Here is a 26,466-nt window from a genome sequence, read left to right as displayed (position 1 = left end):
CCATCTCCAGTGAGCTATATATTTGATGTGAAGCAGAGTCATTAGCATACCACTCTGTGGGGAGTAGGAAACTCAGAGTCATTAGCATACAACATGTGGGAAGTAGGAAAAAGAACAAAGGCAACATTGGACCCCTGCGAGAGAAAACAGGGCAGCTGATGTCTGGCGCCCATGAAAAGGCCAATCTCCTAAACAAATACTTTGCATCAGTGTTCCACCCACCCAAGGGGGTCACACAGTCTGACAGAATGCAAAACTTCCAGGGACTGGGAGATGCTCCCATAATTGACACAGATCAGGTGAAGGAACACCTCGGAATGCCAGACATCTATAAGTCCACAGGCCTGGGTGGAATGCACCCGAGAATCTTGAAGGAGCCGGCAGACATCATAGCATGCCCTATGGCAAAGATATTTGAGAATTTGTGGCACTTTGGTGAGGTGCAACAACACTAGAAAAGAGCCAATGCGGTCCCAATCTTCAAAAACGGAAGGAAGGAAGATCCAGGAAACTACAGGCCGATCAGCCTGACATCCATCCCTGGAAAGATCCTGGAGAAAATCATGAAGGGATCCATCAGCAACAAGCTAATGGAAGGCAAATTTCTGAATGCCAGCCAACATGGCTTTGTCACTGGAAGGTCTTGCCTGACCAACCTCATCACCTTCTATGACCAGGTGATGCATTGCCTCGATAAGGGAGACGAGGTTGATGTTATATACCTGGATTTCAAGAAAGCCTTTGACTTGGTCTCCCATGATGTCCTCATGGTTAAGCTGGGGAACTGCAGCCTCAACCCTCACACAGTCCGATGGCTGGGGAACTGGCTCTGGGGTCGGACCCAATGAGTACTAGTTGATGGGAGTGAATCAGTGTGGTGCAAGGTGACCAGTGGAGTCCCTCAGGGCTCAGTTCTCAGGCCAATACTCTTTAACATCTTCATTAATAATCTGGATTCAGGAGTCAGATGTGGACTGGTAAAGTACTCGGACAACACCAAACTATGGGGGAAGGCAACCACACTAGAAGACAAATTGGGGATACAAACCAACCTGGACACCCTTGCAAAGTGGTCAGGCCAAAACCTGATGGCATTTAATGTAGAGAGGTGCAGGGTGCTCGATCTTTGAAGGAACAACAGCATCATACTTATAGGCTCAGCAGTGCTGCGCTCACCAGCACTATGACTGAAAGAGACTTGGGGGTCCTGATGGACCACAAAATGAATATGAGCCACCAATGTGATGCTGTGGCTGGCAAAGCTAACCAAACTCTGGCATGCATCCATCGATGCATCTCTAGCAAAACCAGGGGCATCGTCCTCCCACTTTACCTGGCCTTGGTGAGGCCACAACTGGAATACTGCATCCAGTTTTGGGCCTCTCAGCTCAGAAGGGTTGTGGATAGGCGAGAGAGAGTCAGAGATTCATAGATTCTAGGGTCGGAAGGGACCTCAATAGATCGAGTCCGACCCCCTGCAGAGGCAGGAAAGAGTGCTGGGTCTAGATGACCCCAGCTAGATGCTTATCTAACCTCCTCTTGAAGACCCCCCAGGGTAGGGGAGAGCACCACCTCCCTTGGGAGCCCATTCCAGATCTTGGCCACTCTAACTGAAGAAGTTCTTCTTAATGTCCAGTCTAAATCTGCTCTCTGCTAGCTTGTGGCCATTATTTCTTGTAACCCCCGGGGGCGCCTTGGTGAATAAATACTCACCAATTCCCTTCTGTGCCCCCGTGATGAACTTATAGGCAGCCACAAGGTTGCCTCTCAACCTTCTCTTACGGAGGCTAAAGAGGTCCAGGTGCCCCAGTCTCTCCTCATAGGGCTTGGCCTGCAAGCCCTTAACCATATGAGTGGCCCTTCTCTGGACCCTCTCCAGGTTATCCACATCTCTCTTGAAGTGTGGCGCCCAAAATTGAACACAGTATTCCAACTGCGGTCTAACCAGTGCCCGATAGAGGGGGAGTATCACCTCCTTGGATCTGTTTGTCATGCATCTCCTCATGCACGATAAAGTGCCATTAGCTTTTCTGATGGCTTTCGTCACACTGACGACTCATATTCATCTTGGAGTCCATTAGGACTCCAAGATCCCTTTCCACTTCCATTCCACCAAGCAGGTAATTTCCTAGGCAGTAGGTACGCTGGACATTTTTCCTCCCTAGGTGCAGCACTTTGCATTTCTCCTTGTTGAACTGCATTCTGTTGTTTTCTGCCCATTTGTCCAACCTGTCCAGGTCTGCTTGTAGTTGTTCCCTGCCCTCCGGCGTGTCCACTTCTCCCCACAGCTTTGTGTCATCCGCAAACTTGGACAGAGTACACTTCACTCCCTCGTCCAAGTCGCTGATGAAGACATTGAAGAGTATCGGTCCAAGGACCGAGCCCTGCGGGACCCCACTGCCCACACCCTTCCAGGTCGATACTGACCCATCCACTATGACTCTCTGGGTGCGACCCTCTATCCAATTCGCCACCCACCGGACTGTGTAGTCATCCAAGTCACAGCCTCTTAACTTGTTCACCAGTATGGGGTGGGATACCATACTGAAGGCCTTCCTGAAATCTAAGTAAACGACATCAACCCCTACTCCTGCGTCCAGGCATTTTGTAACCTGGTCATAAAAAGATACTAGATTAGTCAGGCATGATCTACCTGCTACAAACCCGTGCAGGTTTTCCCTCAGCATAATTTGTCCTGCCGGGCTCTCGCAAATGTGAGCCTTGATAATTTTTTCAAAGACTTTGCCAAGGATGGAGGTGAGACGGACTGGCCTATAGTTGCCCGGGTCCTCCTTCCTCCCCTTCCTGGAAATGGGGACCACATTGGCCCTTTTCCAGTACTCCAGGACCTGGCCCGTGTGCCACAAGTGTTCAAATATTCCTGCCAGTGGTTGTGCAATGACATCAGCCAGTGCCTTCAGGACCCTTGGATGGAGCTCATCTGGGCCTGCTGACTTAAACAAATCCAGTTCCTCCAAGTGACTCTGCACCATCTCAGGGTCTACGCTTGGTAGTCTGGCACCTTGCTGCTGCCTCTCCACAATCCCAGTGAGAGACTTGTCGTGCCCCTCTCTTAGGAACACTGAGGCAAAGAACTCATTGAGGAGTTCAGCCTTGTCCCTCCTGTCCGTCACCAATTGCTTATGTCCATTTAATAGGGGTTCTATTCCTCCCTGGGCCTTCCTTTTACTCCCTATATAGCTGAAAAACAATTTCTTGTTATCCCTAACTTGGGATGCCATCCTCAGCTCCATGGTAGCTTTGGCCCGTCTAACTGCCTCCCTACAAGCGCAAGCAGAGGAGGTATACTCCTCTTTCGTAATCTCTCCCTGTTTCCACTTTTTATATGCTCCCCTTTTAGCCTGTAGGCTGCTCTGGATTTCTCTGGTCAGCCAGGGAAGCTTTCTGGCCCCTTTCCCTCTTTTTCCTCGCATTGGGATCATCTCCCTCTGTGCCCGAAGGATCATTTCCTTAAGGCACAGCCACCCTTCCTCGGGTCCCATCTCTTCAAAACTCCTAGTCTGAAGTGCATCCTTGACTAATCACCTGAGCTCATTGGAATCAGCTTTCCTAAAGTCTAGCACTTTCACCCTACTAGTTACCTTACCCACTCGGCGTCTTATGATGAATTCTATTATTTGGTGATCACTGTCCCCCAGGTGACCACCAATCTGTAGGTCCCCTACCATGTCATCCCCCGTTGCCAATACCAGGTCCAGTAAGGCATTCCCCCTAGTGGGACCATGTACCTCCTGCGTCAGGTGGAGGTCCGGTGGGACTTTGCTGTCTGTGTCTCCCAGCAGATGTCTGGGTAGTTTAGGTCCCCCATGACTACCGCCTCCTTAGTTTTTATGGTCTCCGAGAGCTGCCTCAGGAGCCCCAAATCTAGTTCTTCCCCTTGGTGTGGGGGTCTGTAGCAGACTCCCACCACCAAATCCCTTTCTCCTTGACCCCCATGTAACCTAACCCACAATCCTTCTACTTTCTTCTCCTTCGATTCCGTCTTGATAAGGTTCGATGTATATTGCTCATTGACATAGAGCGCAACCCCTCCCCCTTTCTTCCCCACTTTGTCCTTTCTGTACAGTTTATAACCCTCAATGTGTACCGCCCAGTCGTGGGAAGAATCTCACCAGGTTTCTGTTAGCCCTACTAAGTTGTAGGTGTTTTCTGCAAGCAGGAGTGCTAGTTTATCCTGCTTGCTCCCCATGCTCCTAGCATTAGTATATAGGCACTTGAGCCCTGTGACTGGTGCCTTTGCTGCCCCCCAGCTCTGATTCCCAAAGGGCCCCTTATTGCTTACCTGTGCTGTACTGCTGGCCGCCCCATGGATTGCAGTTTCCTGATGTTCTTCTTCAGGCTGGGCTGTCCTTGTGGGTGCCACATGGTTTGGTGGTCCACGGCTTCCCCCACCCTCATCTTCCCCTCCCCCCGATGAGCCTAGTTTAAAGCCCGCCGGAGGAGATCTGCCAACCTAGAAGAGAACACACGCTTACCTTTGGGGGACAGGTGAAGCCCATCCCAGCTGAGCACATCCCTCGTTGTGATGTGTCGGTCATTGTCAAGGAAGCCGAAGCCTGCCTCGAGACACCATTGCCAAAGCCGCCAGTTGGTCTCTCTAAAGCAGTTCTCGTGTCATCTTCCATGTCTGAAAGACCTCCCCTTCCAGTCAGAGGAGAGCCACCCATATGACCAAAGGCCAAGAGAGCAAACCTTGCAAGGAGAGGCTGAGGGACATGGGACTCTTCAGCCTGGAGAAGAGAAGGCTCAGGGGTGACTTGGTGGCAACCTAGAAGTACATAAGGGGAGTGCATCAGGATCTGGGAGAACAGTTCACCAGAGCTTCCCAAAGAATAACAAGGTCCAGTGGCCACAAACTCCTACATGGCCAATTTAGATTGAATGTAAGGAACAACTTCTTCATAGTTCAAGTGTCCAGGGTCTGAAACAGGCTCCCCACAGAGGTGGTGCAATCACCTACTCTGGACTCATTCAGAAGGCATTTGAATGTTTATCTTGCTGGGATCATTTGATCCCCGCAGACTTCCTGCCTTTGGCAGTGGGGTTGGACTTGGTGATCTTGTGAGGTCCCTTCCAGCCCCTAATGTATATGAAATCTATGAAACTATTCAACTATCATTGATATGGTATAGGACCACGTAGCATGGCTTACCCACACATCCTAATTCTTCACTTATTTGTTCCTCTTCATTCTGTGGAAGAGGATAGTTACCTTTTATCAGTAGTTCACACAGAATTCTACCCATATCACATTTCAACAACATCCTGTGCTGTATTTGGGAGATCAGTTCATCTGATATCCCACTCTCTGAATCAGGGTGTAGAGAGATACTAGCTTTGATCAGCATATGCAAGTCCCATTGACAATACCTGAGTTGGATTACAAACTAAGGACAGTCTTTGTCTCTTCCCTTTTATAAGAATATCTATATTTTGCCATAAACTTGCTACCAGCTTTTCATCTTCCCTGTTCTTTGCCAATTGACAGAAACTATGTATAGTTGCTTTGTTCTCATTCTTAAATCTCAAACTAGGTAGAAAGAAATGAAGAGGAACTTTGCATAGGTGTCACTGCACTAGCGTGCATTTGATTCTTGAATAATAAGAATGCAAGTAATACAGGTACAGTAACTTAGATCAAATAAAAATCAGATCTGTTACATGCAACTCCCTTGATTCTTAAACAATAAAAATGATACCATTTATCTTAAACAAAGCTGACAAACATTAGTTCAGTCACAACACCAAACAACAGAGGTAACTACTACTGAGACTGCAGAGAAGTATGATCAGCATTGTACTGACAGTGATACTGCCTCCAGGGAAAGGATGAAGGAATGAAGCATTTGATGCACATGAAACAGCTGTAGACAAATCCAGTTTGGGGATAAAGTACAAGAAGAGGGAACTCCCTGAAACAGAAGGTGAAATGAGAAGGGTGTTTCAAGATTGAAGCCAACCAACAAATAGTTTTCATTATTTAAAAAAAAAGCAAGAGGGAGACTCACCCATCAATCAGAATTTGTTTGGAAAACGTTTGGAATTGTCACCCAATTGTCACATCAGTGCCAAAAAATAAGGGTTGAAAAGTGAGCATAGAGAATTATGGCCAAATATGATGGGGAAAACATTGTGAAAAGGAGCAGCATCTCTGGCAGCCAGACACTACTAGCACGTATGAAGCAGGTCTATGGGCAGGGTTGTTCCTGGACGTTTAATACTTATAGGCAGATTTCCATAGCACCTGCCAATGTAGCGCCCAAGCACTGTCCTAAGTGGGTGCTCAAGATATATTTCACTGCAAAGATCCCCAAAGCAGTTTGTTTCCAAGCAGGACAGTTTATTGTAATTTATTTGAAAAAAACCCCCAAAAAAACACCATTTAGTTTCACGTGTTTGTTCTTCATTCGCTTATGCCCCTCACTTTGTTGTTTTCAACTTTCCTTACAATTTCTAAGCTTGTATTTTCATCTCTCACTTATGTGGTCAAATAAACATTCCCTATCACTCCCTTCTTTTATTTCACTGCTTCTCATCCTTTTTAGGCTCCGGTTCTGAAACCCAAGGCACCCCTTATTAGACATGCCTTAGAAAATGCCAGCTCTTTGTTTTCGCTTGTTTCTTGATTAATGAAAAATAATAGAGTAATTTTTTCTTCTGTGAATAAATCAGAAAGACCAACACATGTTAGAATGTTTTTAATGCTTTGGATCCCTATGCAAAATCTCTGGGTGTCTATACAGGTACTCCAATGTGTTCGAATTAGAAAGCTCTAGCATTGCTGCACCATCACATGCATAAGCCCCTGTGGGTTTAAAAATGGCTGCTGGGGTGCTTTAACTAAAGCTCATTGAATGAGCTTTAGTTAAAGTGTCCTGTGGCCATTTTTAAACATATGGGGCTTTAATACGCATGACGCTGCAGCATTTTAATTAGAGGGGCTCTCCGGGAACCACTCTAATTAAAACAACCTGCCTCCCAAGCACATGTATAGACACCCTCTGTGTTTATTTTGTGAATCGTGTTTGCACAGCTAACATTACTTGATGCCCAATGGCACCCTTAAAAGTATCTCCAGGCACCCCAACGTGCTGTGGCACCCTAGCTGAGAATCATAGCTTCATTTTCTTGTATAGTGCTTTTCACTCTTATCTTCGCCTGCCCTTCTTTCCTCCAATCATCTTTTCATTCTCATTCTCACCCCCTTGTCTTATTGCTCTTCCTCCATCAGCTAAATATTCTTCTTTTCTTCCTCCTTTTTCTGGAAACCTTACTAGAGAATTATTTTTAAACAATCACCACTGATGGACTTGGATACTGAACCACTTAGTTTTGCCATATGGCAAGTGTCTCAGACGTCCAGAGCCGACTTGAGGAGGATTGCTGATTACTCGGCCGTCAGGCGGGCTGGTGGATGGAGAGGCAGGACACAGCATATTGGTTGCAAAATAACTTTTACTTTAACTTTATTTACGCCGCTGGTGGTCGCAACGCAGGTGGTAAGGTTGCTTACGTAGTTACAGGTAACAAATTGCTTGCGTGGTTACAGGTAACTGGCGACCAAAGTGAGCCGGCGAGTTTGTAGACAGTAACGAGCATGCAGGATGAAGGATACGTCGGGACGGTCGAGGACGGGGAGATGTTGGAGGATGGCCAGTCCGCCAGCTTTTCTCTGCCACGTGGCAAAGTTCTCTGTACTCTACCACGTGCTCAGAGCTCTCCGACTTGGGCAGAAGCTGCATGGAGCTTTATACATTTAGAGTAGCCAATAACAGAATGCCAGGTAGGAATAGCTAATGAGGCAGAACATACCAAATTTGAAAGTAATTGGGCAGTTCTATTGTGACAGGGGCACTCAACTTATTTGGTTATGACAGCCAGTTTCAAGGGATGGAACATTAATGCCTTAGCAGAATCTCTGTATAAGTCACTTGTGGATCATGTAGTGGTGGCCTCCACATTTATTAAAAAGAGATCTCGTCTCTGATTTATTTACTCGTGCATCCTGACACTGAATGTCGGTATGCTGTTTTAGGGAGATGCACGTGTGCTGTTTCACTGCTTATTAACACATTCATTATAGAAAACACAGTTTTCACTGTCCCTGCAAATACCAATCATTATTTGCAACCTTGAGCCTACTTCTTGTAACTGCCTTTCTTTAACCTGCTTGTCAGTTAGCTGACATCAATAATTTGGTCTCTAATTAGCCCATCTGTTATCTAGGCACAAAAATTTCAACAATTTTGCAGGTCTTTAGCATACCATGTAAACTTGGCAGGCTATAAAGATGCTGTGCCATTCCCCAGTGACATTCTTGGATGGATCCAATTATTCATGATATTTCTGAATAGCAATATCGAACCATTGTAGTGCTCTCCATTCTGCAACTGGAACATCATGTAGATCTTTAGTGCCACTGAGTTTGCCACATATAGTATATGAACATAAGAAATGCCAGTCTTGATCAGACCAGTGGTCCACCCAGTATCCTGTCCCTGACAGTGGCAGAAGTAGATATCATACAAGGAGAGCACCAAATCATATATATCTAGAGTGGTCTGTCCCCTATCTAATACCCTCCCTAACATACATTTATTTAGTTAAAGATGTAAGAGGACACATCTCCAACCATTCTGTTCAGTAGTATGAGAGAGGATTCACCTCCTCCAATTTTTCTTCAGTCCCATTTGCTTCTAAAAAAAACCTGGAACCAGTTCAACCATCTCCTCCTACCACTGTGGTATTCAGATGATTTCATTTATGCCAGTTTGACCCTTAGTCCCAACTTGTGCTAAAACCAGAAATTATTTCCTGATTCTAACTATACAGCTTTCTGATAGAAAGCCACATGCTGGTGGTCCCTAACTCCAGCATCTATGGTCAACATTCATAGTAAACTCACTTCTCCCTCCTTCACCCCAACAAAAAAAACAAACCAAATTTCTCCTGTTCTCAATAAATTAAATAATTGGCCAAAACCGAAGCAATTCCTCATCAAAGCTCCCCTAAATGAAAAAAAAAATGCTTACTCTTCCCAGACTGCCTGCTTTCTATCAGCCAAATACTCTTCCAATAAGTTTTGTCACCTAGCAAATAATTGGAAAACTGCTACTGTGGCTGACCTCCTACTAAGTCCATTAGTCTAACTACTAGGGCCTCATGTGCAAAGATAGTGCCATTCCATATTACCAATACCCCAAAAAGACAGCATTAATTGCATAGTTTTAGGGATAGATTGCATAGTTTTAGGGATTATATGTTTTGGATAGGAATGATCCTGCCTTGAGCGAGGAATTGCACAAGATGACTTCCTAAGGTCCCTTCCCTTCCATCCCTAATTTTCTATGACTCTATGACATGATCCTATCAATCTCAAATGGGACAGGCTACTTGATAACAAAACACATCATTCTTTTTTAAATATCATCTGTGTTTAGGTGAGGCCAGGGACCTAATAGATACCTTCCCAATATTCCTGCAGGCTAGTTTGACCCAGTTTAAAAGGATCAGGAAGACTGGTTTCAATAAAAAGTAACTCCATTTATGTTGGAATTAAGCTGGTGTGAGAAGGTAGTGAGACCCTCATTTGCTATAGGTGTTTCAGCTTTTAAGACTGAGACTCTAGATTTTATTTCCAAGATCTTAGAGATGGTGTACATCAAAACCTGTTACTTCATTATCTTCATACTACTTTGTGAATTCTGCTGTAGGGTGTCTGCAACTCCTAGGAGCATCTTAATTACACAGGTAGCTTAAGAAAGAGATCAGCAAATATGTTATAAGCTTATGTGCTATGTATTACGTGCAAGGGACCCACAAGAAAGCCTAGTTGCTAATGTTAAAGGTAAACTATTAGGTGGAAATAAAAATGGAGGGTTAACTCAGACACATGCTCTGGATGCTGCTACTAAGTTACGAAGTGCATTTAAAGAGAAATTATTTTTAATTTACATTTCTTTTAAATAATTTAATCCTGTGAAAATTCTGACGCTTGCTTGTGCCTAGATGCTGTATTGCTAACACCAAATGTTCAAAAATCATAAGTTATACCCTCAAAAATGGCAACTTAAAATCATGACACATTAAAATATTACATATTTTGGTTCTATTTATGTGGCTTGATTTTCAATCTCTTTAGCTTCAGGTTTCCAGGCTCTCTCTACAACCATGTACTTGGACTATGTTCTTGAAACTATGTACTAGATACTTGATAAAACAAAGCTAAGATTCTCATGCAAATACAACTTCAGGAGAAGGCGCTTTAAGAAAAATCACCAAATATCAAGAGCTCTGTGATAAACATGACAAAAGTATAGGTAAGGGAAGCAATCCTAGTTTGCAGACTGGAACTGTAAGTTGTCACAAAATGCTGTTGAGTTCTTCAGCAAAATCAAGTGTCATAAGATCTCCCAGGCAAATATAAAGCAAATATAAAAAGATGGAATGTTTCGAAGGAAAAAATCCTGAGAACTTATTTTTCTGCTTGAATAGCCCTTACATTATGATTATTGGGAGCATTCAAAATATACTCTGAAGCATATCTTCACCTTCATTTACACTTCAGCTTTAATCACACATGGTATGCAACATACTTTTGCACTTCAGTCCTTTAATTTATTGAGAGTCCTCTAATCCACTCTCTCAAATACAGCTTTTTCATAGTTACAGTTTTAAAAAGGAATATTTACTGCTCTATTTCGGTACTAACAAAATAGAGAATAGAAGCCAGTGGTTGCTGAAAACCCATGGAGAATTTAGAATCTCACCAGATATCCCACAGATACTGTTTTCTGTTCCAAAATCTAAGTTTTCCTAATGGAAAAAAATGTTTAAAAAACAACGCGATTCCATGTATTATTTTATTCTTGATTCTGCATCAGACAAAGACAAGAAAACAACAGCATAATAAACCAATTACAAACATACATCTCAATGAAAGCTAACTTGAAAGACTCATTATGTTCTCTTAAAGGCAAGCATGGTCAATCATTTCCCTCCTGAACATGATTCCAGAAAAAAAAATAATTTAACATATTTATCTAGGGTAGCTGGGGATTTTCCTCATATCCTAATGTTCCAATGGATGCACAATTTTAATGGGCAAATATTTGAAGGTTATTTGGATATGTCTTATTGTTTTTATACTAATCTGATCCAATAAGTGAAAAATGCATTGGCACTTAAGTGTAATTTGTACATCAGATATTACACTTGCTTATGGAAAGTGAAAGGAATGATAGTTACCTTTTCATTAAACATGATTTAAAATTATTCTTCCCTCATACCAGTCTAAAAAATCCTCTTCCAAATTCAGACAGCAAAACTCTGCTATATTGTTTACAGTGAAAACAAATAGGTGGGCAAGACACAAGAAGATTAAAAGCCTTTATGGGAAAGCATTGTCAAGGATTTGTAGGACCATGGTTGGAAAACATTTATCAGAGACTTAAAATGTCATCACCTGCTTCTGTTTCCCTGAAGGGAATCTATGAGTTTGCCCCAGGAGCTGCAACAAAATCTTGCGTAGACACAAGGTAACTATTTGACAGCTCAATCAAGTCAAGTACTAGAGTAGTCCTATTGTGCCCAGTCCTCTCACATGTACACACATACAATGCATGCATGCGCATGCACACACACACACACACACTTACTTGTATAAAAGTAACAGTACCAAAACAATTACACATAATAATAGACATGTCTTTTTAAGGTTTAGTTGCCTTTTTCCCAGCTAGCAAAGTATCCTGGAAGAAAAAAATTAAATAACCTGGTTACAAACACTGATTATTTCAGTAAGTGCACTGACATTCTTCTGATAGCTTGAAGTGTCACACATGTTTATTTTATTATTATTAAGTAGTAGTTAAATTGGCTGCTAACATAAGAGTTGTGCTTGTATGCCTAATTTTTAATAGAGAAATGAAATGTAAACCGTTAAAAAGGCCATCTGGCAATGTCATACCCTGGAGCCTTCTTTATAAGCAAATCTCATTGCTCATTTCATCAGGAATTTATGTTTAAAAATAAAGGGCATCCTGTGGCTCTTAATGACTAATGATCTGCATCACAGTGGTGTCTGAAGGCCTCAAGACAGTTCAGGGCCCCATTCTGCTCAGCTCTGTACAAAACCATAACTTCCTAAACCAAAGAGCTGTTTTTTCCAGGGGTGGGCAAAATGCAACCCGCGAGCCAGGTGCAGCCCGCCAGGCCATTCTGTCTGGCCCACAGGGCCCCTAAAAAATTTAGAAAATTAACAGTTATCTGCTCCTGGCTGCTTGTCATGCAGCCCTCGAAGGCTTGCCAAAACTCAGTAAGTGGCCCTCCACCCGAAATAATTGCCCGCCCCTGTGTTAGTCTGACTAGACAAACCAGAGTCCTAGGAGAAACAGAAATACAGTCACTGTCCCAGTATTACACAAGTGGCCAAAGCAAGAATAGAGCCCTTGACTCCAAACCAGTGCCCTACCTACAAGGCCACATTCCCTCTCCTTCGTATGGCTGGCTCAGTACCTCATCACATTGTGCTGGTTAAAATTAATCCCATGGTATGTCTAGCTCTTAAAAAATACAGCCTAAGATTTTACACTGTGAACCAAATAATAGACTGTTGTGATGAAGTAGAGCACATTGAAGTACAGCTGGGATCTTCTTAGCTCTAGTGGGTTCGCTATTTCTGAGCTCAGTGCAAGGGCCAGCATTACCTGCAATTAAAGAATCGTTTCAGAAGTTGAGTGAAGCAAATGTCTGGTCTATCACATGGAACATAGCACCCACTTGCCAAAAGCAGTTTAGGAGTGCAGCCAAGATGGGTAATAGAGGCTAAGGAAAACAGAAAGCAAATTTCAAATATGACTACTGAAGTGTCCTGACTCTATGCTTTGTACAAACCAAGTAACCTATAAAACTAACCTATGGGAGGATTGTCCCTAATTAATTCCACAGTGTAGTACAACTCATAACAATCCTTATTAAGGAACCATCTGTGTCCAACAGCATGTTCTTGATTTATGGCAAGGCGACTGATTATTAATTAATTATATTAAGGCACTGTTTCAACTGGAAAACACTGGCCTCTGAAGAACCTGCATAGGCTTGAATCCTAGCACTCTACTGAGTGTTACACTGTCTAGCACCCATTGGTGATGCCTTGTGCACACCGAGATTGGCCATGCACCCTCGGAAGCACCAGCTGTAAAACCAGAAGTGTGATCAGCTGAAGGGGGAAACCCCCCTCCCCCCCCCCCCGTCGGTGATCGAACGCTGGGGGGACCCCCCCATTGGCAATCTGGTTCTCCCCCAGGATCAGGAGGCATCAGTTGCCCATGCTAGCACCTGCCAAAATCCAATGTATTGTCTGTGTTAGAGATGACAGGCAGACCTATACAACACCTGTAAAAGTTAGTTCCTGTAAAAGGTTAATGCTGCCAAATTCAGATATATCCAAAGCAGGAACCAGCAGGCATTATATTCTAGGCATGCACCAAGCTTGTATTGGCACAAATGACCTGTGCTGTTGAGTTCCCCACATCATGCTGCTACAGCTAGCAAACAAAGGCAGATTGTTAGGAGATCCTGGAAAACCTGTCTCCCCCTCCTCTGTCTTCTCTCATACCTCTTGTCCTGCCCAGGTTGCAGTACAGAGATTCCAGGTCTCTTCTGAAACCTGGAGGAGGAAACTGGACCTTGGAAAAACAATATATTGGAGATAACATTAAACTTCTAAAGAAATAAATTAAAATGCCAATGCCCTCTTCCCTATTACATCTGGTGTGTTTGGGAAAGAGAATGTTTTCTGAAGCTATGTGCAGACATGATATGGCCTAAGGGCCAAAAGGGGAGCACATAAAAAGTGGAAACAGGGTGAGATCACTAAAGATGAATATACCTCCTCTGCTCGTGCTTGTAGGGAGGCAGTTAGGTGGGCCAAAGCTACCATGGAGCTGAGGATGGCAACCCAAGTAAAAGACAACAAGAAATTGTTTTTTAGATATATTGGGAGTAAAAGGAAGACCCAGGGAGGAATAGGACCCCTGCTAAATGGGCAGAAACAATTGGTGACAGACAGTGGGGACAAGGCTGAACACCTCAACGAGTTCTTTGCCTCAGTGTTCCTAAGTGAGGGGGACGACAAGTCTCTCACTGGGGTTGTAGAGAGGCAGCAGCAAGGCACCAGACTTCCATGCGTAGACCCTGAGGTGGTGCAGAGTCACTTGGAAGAACTGGATGCCTTTAAGTCGGCAGGCCCGGATGAGCTCCATCCGAGGGTGCTGAAGGCACTGGCCGACATCATTGCAGAGCCACTGGCGGGAATACTCGAACGCTCGTGGCGCACGGGCCAAGTCCCGGAGGACTGGAAAAGGGCTAACATGGTCCCCATTTTCAAAAAGGGGAGGAAGGAGGACCCGGGCAACTATAGGCCAGTCAGTCTCACCTCCATCCTTGGTAAAGTCTTTGAAAAAATTATCAAGGCTCACATTTGTGAGAGCCCGGCAGGGCAAATTATGCTGAGGGGAAACCAGCACGGGTTCATAGCAGGCAGATTGTGCCTGACCAATCTAGTCTCTTTCTATGACCAGGTTACAAAACGCCTGGACACAGGAGGAGGGGTGGATGTCATATACTTAGACTTCAGGAAGGCCTTCGATACGGTATCCCACCCCATACTGGTGAACAAGTTAAGAGGCTGTGATGTGGATGACTACACAGTCCGATGGGTGGCGAATTGGCTGGAGGGTCGCACCCAGAGAGTCGTGGTGAATGGGTCGGTCTTGAGCTGGAAGGGTGTGGGCAGTGGGGTCCCGCAGGGCTTGGTCCTTGGACCGATACTCTTTAATGTCTTCATCAGTGACTTGGACGAGGGAGTCAAATGTACTCTGTCCAACTTTGCGGATGACACAAAGCTATGGGGAGAAGTGGACACGCCGGAGGGCAGGGAACAGCTGCAGGCAGACCTGGATAGGTTGGACAAGTGGGCAGAAAACAACAGAATGCAGTTCAACAAGGAGAAATGCAAAGTGCTGCACCTAGGGAGGAAAAATGACCAGCACACCTACAGCCTAGGGAATGACCTGCTGGTTGGCACAGAGGTGGAAAGGGATCTTGGAGTCCTAGTGGACTCCAAGATGAACATGAGTCGGCAGTGTGATGAAGCCATCAGAAAAGCCAATGGCACTTTATCGTGCATCAGCAGATGCATGACGAATAGATCCAAGGAGGTGATACTTCCCCTCTATGGGGCGCTGGTCAGACCGCAGTTGGAGTACTGCGTGCAATTCTGGGCGCCACACTTCAAGAAGGATGCGGATAACCTGGAGAGGGTCCAGAGAAGGGCAACTTGTATGGTCAAGGGCCTGCAGACCAAGCCCTACGAGGAGAGACTAGAGAAACTGGAACTTTTCAGCCTCCGCAAGAGAAGGTTGAGAGGCGACCTTGTGGCTGCCTTTAAGTTCATCACGGGGGCACAGAAGGGAATTGGTGAGGTTTTATTCACCAAGGCGCCCCCGGGGGTTACAAGAAATAATGGCCACAAGCTAGCAGACAGCAGATTTAGATTGGACATAAGGAAGAACTTCTTCACAGTTGGAGTGACCAAGGTCTGGAACGGGCTCGCAAGGGAGGTGGTGCTCTCCCCTACCCTGGGGGTCTTCAAGAGGAGGTTAGATGAGTATCTAGCTGGGGTCATCTAGACCCAGCACTCTTTCCTGCCTATGCAGGGGGTCGGACTCGATGATCTATTGAGGTCCCTTCCGACCCTAACATCTATGAATCTATGAATCTATGACATTTAGATTGACCTAACTAGGATTAGGTCCATCTAAGTGCTGATCTGTGCAGACCTTTGAGGAGATTAAATTAGGCAAAAAATGGTGGACCAGATGTAAATCAGTTCACCTGAGGAGGAGCACTAACTTGACTGGGTACCAGTTAGCCTGATCTACTGAACATCTGCACGCATTCAGAGCACAGCCTCAGGGCTGGGAAAGCCCAGCCCCAGCCCCAGTCCTAGCCGCAGGGCTATCCTCTTCCTACTCCCCCAACCCTAACTGAACTATTTTTAGCACCCTGACTGCTTCAACCCCAAGATGGACAATACCCCCAGAGACCCACCAACCCCATCACAGACCTACCAGTCCTCCCAATTCCTAGAGCCCCTCCCCGCACCCCAAGCTACTTCCACCAGGTTCCCAGCATAGCTCTCAGCACCAGTGAACATGTGCATATGCTGTTCCCAATCTACAGTCACATGGTTGAAGGTAACCCATGCAATCATAGAAGGGGTGTTGCAAATGTCTGCATGTACTCATGGCACTAACTTGTGCTAATAAAAATGGGAGGCACTAGAATGAACTTTCACTTGCCTCAGTGAGAATCACCATGGGCTCCTGCAAATGGCAAATAATGCTCAGCTGATCATTCTAATGCAATATGGAGACAGCTGTAGACAAGGCAACCAAAGCAGTGATGAAACCAGAAATGTTGCAAAATAACATTAGAGTGCAGACAAATCAATTCTGATTACACAACCAGGTGGACACTGCTAGCCTCAACCCATGCAAGGGAGACTGAAATGCTTCTCTGAGGTAAAGGGAAAGAGAATTAAAAAATGCAGGATGGTTCTGCAAGAAAACCCTAGTAATAGCCAAAGTTAGGGAGAAACTTTCAGACATGGTTTAGGTTTTGTCAGCATAAATTGATTAACTAACAGAACCAAATCAGGGGAGTGAAGTCTGGATGATATATAGAAACCACCTTTATTCCATTTAGAGGCCTGTAAGAACTCCCCAGGTAGAGAATATAGACTGAAATTCAACACCCCCTTTAGGCAGACAAGAGCACTCATACAAGTGGCATTTAGGCCACTTATGCAGATCTTAATTCATATTGCACAACTTGACTTGTCCTTCTGGAGGCCTAGAACCTGGGTCTCCCATCTCTTAAGTACCCTAACTACAAGCCTATTGAGCTGGAAGTTGTAAGTGCCTCCTCCATTCCCCCACCCCCACCTCAAAAAAATTATGAGTTGAGTTGCACAGACAAGAGAAAGATCTAAATTTGGTGTAAATAGCCAAAGTGCTATACCTGCCTAAAGGGGAACTGGATTGTGGGACATAAGATTTTCTACAATGAAGCTCATTTGGATATTCTACATGAGAAAAAAAACAGCAATTTTAACTCAACCCAGAGTTTAACAAGAGTTGCAAAGGTAGAAGAACAAATTACCATATTCTTCTCATTTGACTATAACTGTTTCCTAACCTGATATCACCATCTGTCTACATAACACTAATTTCTGATCCCAAAAACTTTTCCACCCTTGGGAGAAAAGGTTAGAACAACTTTTTACCATTGCCAATTCTTCCCTGCTGGATTTACATCTGTAAAGATAACTTCCATCAGTTTTTTAATGCCATCATACTTTTGTCATTAGAACTTCTGATTCCTCCATATTAAATTATTGTTAGAGAATTTGGGGTGGGAGCAGCAACCACAAAACCTTAGAAGCAGTAAGTTTTTTCTTGTGCCCACTATTTCCATTGGAAAGTTGTTCCCAAATCTCATTCTTTTGATGGTAGAAACCTTCTTCTACTTTCTAGCCTAAGCCAATTTATGGCCAGTTTCTATTAATTTGTTCTGTGTCTTTTAGCTTTGGTAGTTTGTTTACCTCCCTGATGTACTTACAAGTAGCAGTCATATCCCCTCTCAGCCTTTGTTTTCCTAGGCTGAACAAGCCAATATCTTTTGGGCTATGTTTACACAATAAACTTACTATCTCTGATGGCGGTATTGTTAAGCATAGTGAGCTGCTTTGGCTGACTTGCCTCCTAAAATAGAAGGAGTGAGGCCCCATCCAAATGGTGCCACACAGGTATGCTTAAGGGTGAGCTAGTAGGCCCTGTATCTCAGCAACGCCAGTTAACCCATTAGGAGTGCTACATAGATGCAGCTATTTCACTTCCAGCTTAGTAGTGCACTGGCTTTGATAGCATTATGGCTGGGCACAATAAGGCTATGTCTACAAGATAAAATGTACAAGACTTAGCCTGTACGCTCACCTGATTATCTCAGTGGCCAGTTTTAGTACCCATTCCAGTTTGACTTCAACTTTCATGAACATAGATGACCCAAATTATACCGTGTACTCCAGACCAAAGTTTTTTGCTTTTAAAATAGAAAACTTTAGTTTTGTTTCTCCTTCTGTTTAAATCAGACTATATCAATTTGTAATAATTCCATCCAAGATATTTTTTTCCTTTCATTAGCTGTGCTACAATATCCTCATTATTTAGCAAAACCAGGACCAAAATAGAATCACCTCTTGTTGTTTTGGGGACTATATGGTGAAAATACCTGTTGACTGTCACCTCCAGGATGAAATGGGCTCTACCATTTTTATTTGCATTTGTTCTTCATTTCGTATCAGGGAGATTGAACTCACTCATAATGGCATGATTCCCAATGGTATGGGTCTAACAAAAAAACAGAGACCTCTAGCCTTATCCAAAGCCAAGTTGGGGAGGGGGCTCCACAACACACACACACACACTTCTGTGTTACAGAAACCCTGAAAACCTCTTCCATGCTGTGCTTTTGCAGCAGAGATAAGGAGCAGTTTCTTTGTGTGTGAAGCCCTAAATGGCAGTTCCAAACAGGCAGTCACCTTTTCCTTGAACTGCAGTATTAATGGAGCTCTCCAGTCACAATTGTGACATTGCCCAGGCTGAACTTTCTTGGGTGAAATATTAATTTTTAATACAAAAGCACATCTGTTCTCACATTATGCTCTCCAGATATTATTCAGTTGAGATCAGACCATGGTTACCTATAAAGGCTGCCTGCCCCTATGGGGAAAAAAGGCTTTGCAAATTTTGCCAGATAAGTAGTATCAGGTAAAATAAATTATCTAAAATCAAGTTAAATATTTACATTATCCTGTTCAAAACTTCATCCAGATATTGAAGTTGCTGACCAACATGGAGTGTAAGTATATTGTTTTTAAGTTGATACCAAGCAAACACTGCTTTTATTAGCCACTTTCTTCATGTATTCCAGAGTGCCGGTTTACGGCACAGGTGCAAGCTAACCAGAAACAACATGCTCCGTAAATAGTAATTATGAAAAAATGTAGTTGAGCAGGTTATTATTCTTCTTAATAAATGAACAGGGTCTCAGCAGAGGTGGAAATCAGCCCAAAGTAGTTAGGGGTATGATTCACTGCCAGTTGGGAAACAATTATTGAGAGAAACCTTTGAAACAACAGAAGCAACAGGTTTGCTGTAGTCAATATACAGAAGGAGGCAGAAACATCATCACCTCGTGAGAGTGTCATCTAAGACCAAAGAAATTACAAGGATACACCAGGAAGTTGTGAGTACAGCAGTGATTAGGTGAGTTATGATTACAGCAGAGGCCTCTATGAAAAATGAAATGATCTTTAAAATTAGTTTTTTAGAATTTAATCCTACTTCCATGAACATGAGTGATAAAAAAAACCACACTTGGTTTTAATAGGCTAAGAGTAGACCCACAGGAAGTGAGCAATACAGAACTCAGTCCTACAGTATGTTTCCTAGTAGTTTGCCCTACTTTTGAATGCCCCGAGCAATGATGTCTCCATCACTTTGTAAGGGGATTATCCTGGCTAGGGACCGAAATTACACATAAATGGGTATAAGTGATTGGAAACCTGTTCAAATCTAAAGCACAACAGAAGTTCAGTACACATAACCAGCTTCAGATATAGGTTAAATCAGTATATCGAACTTCTGTCCCACATCCCCTCCAGATTCAAGTTAAGTCATGGTCCCCCAGCATCCCAGGATGCTTTGTACTTCCCCTGCAAACCCCACCTCACAGGCTGGGTGGACTAGCCTTGGCTCAAGCTGTCTGCTCCAGCTAAGCAGAGAGGTGTGCTCTAGCATCCTCTGGCTTCTGGCCTGGACCACTGTAGGCATGTGGCTGCATTACCAGAATCAAAAGTTAATGTCTGTTCCCTTGCTTACTGGTTCAACCTATGCAGCTTAGACTAACCTGCAAAGATTGAATCAATTCAGCCATGGGCTTTTTGACTGTCTGTACTTTGTTCCTGTGGCCAAATAGAGCTGAGTGTCATTAATTTTTTTTACTATATAGTTTTAATTCTAGTTTTAATAAATATATTTGTAAACTTAGGCTCCCTCTAAACAAGCACTGAGTTCAACAATGCACATTAAACCTTTAGTCTTATTTAAAGAACTTCCATCCGCTGATTATGTTTGCTTGTGAAAATTACACCCCTCATTGTTTAACACATGGCCCACAGGCATTTCAGACTGAATTGTGTTTGATTCAATTTAGAAAAAAAAACACTTTTGCCTGTTTTCTACTTCTCTAAACTCTCTAATACTTTTTATAGTTGTCGTCAGTCTTTAGTGCATTCACAACCTCTCTCTCACACCGAATGACTCTTACCACAGATGCTTGAATAGGAAAAGGTGAGGCCTACATTGTTTATGGGACTGTCTAACTGCTGAAAGAGAAAGTGTTACAATGGGAGTTAAAACTACTCATTCCTTACCTTCCTTTCACCTCTCTCCCATCTATTCCACATTTTTTTCATAAAGGCAAGCATTCACCAAAATACTTTCTGTTCACCTCTCTTGACATGAACAGAAAACTATATTAATTTTCCTTTAGAAAATCCCTCCCCAAATTACATCTAAATTGTTTGCTTATATTTTTCAGTGATACTCACATTGGAAAAAAACTTCATAATGTACCATCTTCATATGAACTCCAAAATTCCATTCATTTTCCCCCTAAAGCTTCATCGATGTGCCCCACAAGTTTGGCAAGAAGAAAGAGAAGTGCCTTGGTCAAGAGGGGGAAAAAACTGAGCGCCTTTGGTGGGGCTGTGGAAAACCTGGGAAAGCAGGAGTTTGTCATAGAGGTGTATGGTGTGAAGTATGGGTTGCAGGGTCAGCACAGGAAATGAGGCAAGGAGTAGAAATAGTCAGGAGACTGTGGATGAAACTTCTATAGTGAAAAACTCAGTCAGGGAATTGCAAAAAGCAAGCCTGGAGGTTTGGAGAATCAGAAAATCCTGAAGATTTTGATAGTAAATCCCCAAAGATTTTTATAGTAAAAGCTAGGGTCCTTATCAAAACCAAGTTGAATGCCAGGTATTGTACATACATGTAATTTGTGAGAATCCATAATGCAAAGATATTCCACAATAGACAAAATATACAGATCTGAAGATGAAAATATACACATCACTGAGAGAGAGACAAAGGGCACATCCTCATGAGCATGCATGTGCATTTCCCTAGGAACAACTAGCAGTGGCACATATTAGTGCCGCTACTACTTGTCCCTGAGGATTGCCCTTGCACACGTGCTCTGGCTTACGGCAAATTGCCCCAGGTTGGGTAGAGGAGGCTAGGGCCAGGTACCTGGGCTGGCCCCAGCAACCTTACCTGGTGTCTTGGGGGCCTCCCAGGGCTGCAACAGTGGTGCTTCGGGTACATGGAGCCTGACTGGCAGCATGAGCAGAGCATGGCTCTAGCCAACCAGGCTCTGGTTCAGTGCACACTGCTGCCATGTGCACCATTCCACTTTTCTCCCCACTTTTTTTTAGAAACTTGGATTTCCTGGTATCTAATTTTGCCTCCATGCTGCAAATATGCAGCACAGAAAACCCATTTATGTGCCCCATGTGCATTCTGCAGTGCCTCAGAAGTGTTGGAGGCATCACAAAGTGCATGTTCCCGTTCGTGGGGATGTGGTCAAAGTGAAGAAGTGACTTGCCAGAGGTAATCAAGTAGGTCAGTAGCAAAGCCAGAAACAGAAACCAAGTCTTTTCAGTCACACTGCAGTTCCCCCTCCTCTAGATGATTACTCTGCCTCTGAAGCTTTGACCAGAATTTAAATTCTGATGGTTTTCCTGACAAAACCTCAATACTTTTTGCTTGTTAATATTTTTATAGATACAACGCTGTTTTGCTGTGTGAACTGTAAAGCCCGTAGCACAATTTGCCTGCAATTTGCACAACCTCATTGCACTTTTCAGCTTGATGGCACAACCTTTGAACATTCATCAGTCCTGAGCATCGGGATCCTGAGCACATCATGATGGATGCTGTGACCTGATTAGTCTAACTCAATTACATTAAGAAATGAATGTGATAGCTCCTACTGCTCTCCAACCAATTTGCACATTTCCTGAAGACTATTTTGAATGCTGTTATCACCCAGACACCTGCCACTGTGCAAGCAGCATAACAAGACAAAAATAAGGGAAAAATAATTGAAAACACAGGGACTAAAAAAAAAGCAAATATTCAGTTATTAGTATTTCCCTTAATATACACTAGAACAAGTAAATAGGTAAAATGGAATGAGGTAGACAGTTACATAATGAGCTGCACCTATAAAAATTAGGGTAAACTACTACATGTGAATAAGTGTCCCATAAATAAGTTCCAGTCTCAATAGTTCCAGTCTCAATAGTTCCTCATTTTTTGAAAAAGCTAACTTCACTTCTAAAATAACATAGCAGGCTCTCAGAAGTGGCATCTGATTTTGGGCAAGAGAAAATAGGAAAACCCCTCTCTGTTGATTGATCTGATAGCAGTGGTACAGCAATACTGTAAACTGCAGCCATAGCAGACAACCTGGTGACCACGCTCTTTTCTCCGATCCAGTACATCAGGGTTTCAGTTCATTATGCACGCTGGGCTTTAACCATACTGCATATTCAGTCTGAAGTTCAGAGCTTAGTTCAGAGCTTCAAATGCTTGTGAAGTTATCACAAACATGATTTTGGCCCTTTCTCTAAGCAAAAATTCAGAAAGCTTTATTTGATATCAAAAGAGAAAAATTCACAAGGCGCACTCTCTGATGTAGGAGAAGGTTCTCTCAAAAGCAAACCTGAACAACACAATCCCTTCCAATGACTGCTGTTATTATACACCTGTTGCAACTTATAGCCTCATACTACTTCCCCAGGGGCCATTATTTGTTGCTTTACAAATAAGATGCACAGTTTAAACTACATGAATGTTACAGGCTTTAACCACATCATCATCCACTATGTTCCTCAAAACCCTTCCCTCCCTCTACCCAGTCACCTCATGAAAGTTCAAGATGGACAGTGCTCAGTGAACCAAGCAGCTGTATGCATCTGCCATGCCTCATTAAGGGTTTAGCAATACAAATAATAAGCTTTGTTTTCCCATCCCTTCTGACTATTCCTGTGATACTACTCCCACCCTCCTTCCTCTGCCCATTAGTTTTAATGTGTTCATATTCTATTTCATTATAAGCTTTTTTCCCAAGCTAAAAAACTCCAAAAATATTTTTGGAAGTATAGCAGCTACAAATAGAAATAGTTTGGATCTAAATACACTTTTAGTTCATTCACCCAACCCTAGGAAGTGGTTTGTAATTGCATTTACTGAAGCATTCTGTAAGTTGCTTTCAAAGGAACTTGCTGTTTTGCATCTCTCAATCTCCCAGGAAATCCTAGATGAGGAAATCTGAAGTGTAGCATCTGTCACCTCCTTAAAACCACTGGAGGAACAAAGCAATTATTGCATATGCCTTTGATGATTTTATTTACCTTTAATCTGCACCTGAGGATCAACTCTAAATTATCAAACAGAAAGAAAAAAGCCCCGTTCAGTCGTTATCTGAATCATGATTCATGGTAGACCAAGCACATATGGCATAATGAAAAGAGAGTATCCAAAAAGCATATTAAAGGCAACTGATAAGCAAATGAAATAGCCCTGAGAAAGTGCCATCGTGTTCTTTTCTTCTCTCTTCTTACGTAAAGTAGTCCTGGATACTCTTGAATGGAGAAATGAGAACTGCCAGCAAGGAGTCAGTGAAGGAATCAGGGAAAAAATCCTGGTGATTCTATACCCGTTATCATATTTCTGAAGGCACAGGTGCATCTCTGGTTCCACTCCACTGAAAGATAACGACACGCAGATAGCCTAGGAAACAGCTGAGGTTCTGTTTATGTGAAAAGGTATCATCGTTACCATATGCACATCTGCCCAAACTGAATCACAGCACTCTCAGTGGACAAATTCAGTGAGCTTAGTCCATGCCTTGACTATGAACTTACTGTACTGGGCAGTGGTGCCCTCAAACATGTTGCACTGCTCAGTGCAGGCTGCCTCCTGAATCAGAAGCTGTGTAGCCACCTTCACACAGAGCTATGAGCAATCTAATTAGCACTGCTTTGTGACAGTGCCAATTAGCCCATCTGTACCAATGTGTAAACACGCCTACACCACTTCCAGATCAGAAGGCACACCAGTCTTAGTGTGGCCACTGTTAGGCATGACAAGTTTATAATTTAGACATGGTCTTGCACATAGAAGTGAATGATAGTCTGCATCCAACCACATCTACGGCTTAGACTACCCCCAAATCCTATGTGTCTGTTGATGGCAAGCTGGCTTTGGCCAGCTTGGAAATGAGTCAGGAGGGTCCAGAGGTGATGTGATAGATCAAAACCTAGGTACTGAATGGTAGGTATTTCAACAAGAAAATAGGGCTCATTCTCACTGCCAGTCAGACGCTACTGAGAAATCACCAGCTTTACAAAACAGACCATAAGGGACACTGGAATTTAAAACCAGCCAGTGGAAGACTGAAGATATCCAGGTATATCCAGTGGTCACATGAGCTTTCAGCCTTTGCTACCATTTTGACTGGTGAATCTTCACAGAAAAGTCAACACTGACAGCCATGCAGTTCCTGATGTGAGGTACATGGGCACAGGGAGTTGCATGTCGAGTGACTTAGTATAGGACAAGTTAGGGCCAGGCTTGAGGACAATATTCTGCTGTTGAACAGAAAAGCAGGAGAGCAGCTTGCAAAGAACTTTTTTCCAGCTACTCAGTTGGTCTAATAAAAGATATTACATCTACCCAAAGAAGCTTGCCTGCCTAGAAACTTGTCTGCCTATGTCCTTAGACCAACACGGCTACAACCTACACCCCTGTATATCCTAAAATGACATCTGAACTAGTTATTAAGGCTCTCTCTCAACTGGACCATCCTTACCATGGGATAATATTCACAACTCCTTTGTATTAAGTCACTAAACTTGGCAAGCATGTGTCTCTCCCTTTGAGATCCAGTTTTTAAGTATCGGCCTACATCTCAGAGCCAGTCTCTTGTTGCACCCTTCTCCGTTCTTCTTAACTCTGCAAGTGATGTTCCTTTGATTTGCCTAGTGCTCCCCCCTCTCACAAATTTCTCAACCTCATATGTTCTTGTTTCCAACACTCTGGGCCAAGCCACCTCCTTCCCCCGCCCTTCCTAAAAACACCTTTTAGCTATATCTCCCACGACAAATGAGGGAGTGGAAATATAGCAGAGACAACATTCCTCAACACATGCATGTGGTTTAATGAGTAACTTCACTACTTTTATATATTATCATGCTCTTCCTCCCCATGTTGTTAATCATGTATTTTAGAATAGCACTCCAAGTGAGGAGAAGATTCACTCATGCAGGACACTGTACTTTGCAAACATATAGTCAGAGTTAGTTCTTTGCACCCAAAAGAACATACTCAAAAAAGACAAAGCAAAGCTTTTTTTCCAGGTTTCCGGGACTCGGAGTGGGGGGGCAGCAAAGGCACCAGTCGCAGGGCTCAAGTGCTTATATACTAATGCTAGGAGCATGGGGAACAAGCAGGATGAACTAGTGCTCCTGCTTGCACAAAACACCTATGACTTAGTAGGGCTAACGGAAACCTGGTGGGATTCATCCCATGACTGGGCGGTACATATTGAGGGTTATAGATTGTACAGACAGGACAGGGTGGGGAAAAAAGGGGGAGGGGTTGCGCTCTATGTCAATGAGCAATATACATCGACCCTCATCAAGACGGAATCAAAGGATGAGAAAGTAGAAGGATTGTGGGTTAGGCTACATGGGGGGCAAGGAGAAAGGGATTTGGTGGTAGGGGTCTGCTACAGACCCCCACACCAAGAGGAAGAACTAGATTTGGGGCTCCTGAGGCAGCTCTCGGAGACCATAAAAGCTAAAGAGGCGGTAGTTATGGGGGACCTAAACTACCCAGACATCTGCTGGGAGACGCAGATGGCAAAGTCCCACCGTTCATGCAGGTTTCTAACCTGCGTACAGGACCTCCACCTGACACAGGAGGTACATGGTCCCACTAGGGGGAATGCCATAGTGGATCTGGTATTGGCAACAGGGGATGACATGGTAGGGGACCTACAGATCGGTAGCCATCTGGGGGACAGTGATCACCTAATAATAGAATTCACCATAAGACATTGAGTGGGTAAGGTAACTAGTAGGGTGAAAGTGCTAGACTTTAGGAAAGCTTATTTCAATGAACTCAGGCAATTAGTCAAGGACGCACTGCAGAGTAGGAGTTTTGAAGTGATGGGAGCCCAAGAAGGGTG

At 43.6% G+C, this 26,466-nt stretch overlaps 1 long non-coding RNA gene across 1 annotated transcript in view; it reads right to left on the bottom strand.

The window, feature by feature from the left end:
- Window positions 1–4,446: 4,446 nt before the first annotated feature.
- The window catches only part of LOC109285750 (uncharacterized), a 52,608-nt gene continuing 30,588 nt past the window's right edge, over window positions 4,447–26,466 (bottom strand). Inside the window, exons 2-4 of the long non-coding RNA XR_002093576.2 lie at window positions 5,174–5,213; window positions 4,714–4,789; window positions 4,447–4,618 (exon numbers count right to left, since the gene is read on the bottom strand). This is a non-coding gene — a long non-coding RNA (uncharacterized LOC109285750). The remainder of the gene's footprint in view (window positions 4,619–4,713; window positions 4,790–5,173; window positions 5,214–26,466) is intronic.

The sequence above is a fragment of the Alligator mississippiensis genome, chromosome 5, assembly GCF_030867095.1.
Source record: "Alligator mississippiensis isolate rAllMis1 chromosome 5, rAllMis1, whole genome shotgun sequence".
Classification (NCBI taxonomy): Eukaryota; Metazoa; Chordata; order Crocodylia; family Alligatoridae; genus Alligator; species Alligator mississippiensis.
Note: the sequence above shows the minus strand (reverse complement) of the source record. Positions and strands in the feature narration are given on the sequence as shown.